Here is a 616-nt window from a genome sequence, read left to right on the forward strand (position 1 = left end):
TTTCACACATACACCAGTACTTTGAATAGTGCCGAGTTAACAGTGCAGAATGTTAGTCATTATATATTTTGAAGAACTGCATGTGTCATCTATACAGTTCAATGACTTTTGAGGTTCACAGTTTGTAAACTCACATCAAGATTCTTCCAAGAATTTGTATTCGATTAAATATAAAGTTTCTTGGAACACCATTGTTACTTAGTTTGGGAGTAGGAGAGGCTATATACAGTTTATAAATGATATATGACTGCATGTTACATCAGAATAGACCCAGTTAATAGGTATCTAATACCATGTATCTATGATCTCTTGTTACTGAGACTCGTATGTGACTTTACGTATCTTAAAGATGTTTTTAAGAAAAGTGTTCTGTTTATCACACAAAAAATAGACATCAGAAAGGGTAGATGTGTGTATGTATGCATGTAAGGTAAACAATCATTCAGAATGATTTCCTGGGTGTTATGCAAACATTTTGTATCATTTTAGTCCTCATTAGTTTTCTGGACTGGATAAACATTTACAAGACTTTGAAGTAATTTGTTGAAAGGTATTGGTTCTTATGCATCATGTGCTGCTTTGTGTGTTGGTTGAGGTTATTTTCAGTCACCTTTGG

The sequence above is a fragment of the Penaeus monodon genome, chromosome 32 (assembly GCF_015228065.2).
Source record: "Penaeus monodon isolate SGIC_2016 chromosome 32, NSTDA_Pmon_1, whole genome shotgun sequence".
Taxonomy (NCBI): domain Eukaryota; kingdom Metazoa; phylum Arthropoda; class Malacostraca; order Decapoda; family Penaeidae; genus Penaeus; species Penaeus monodon.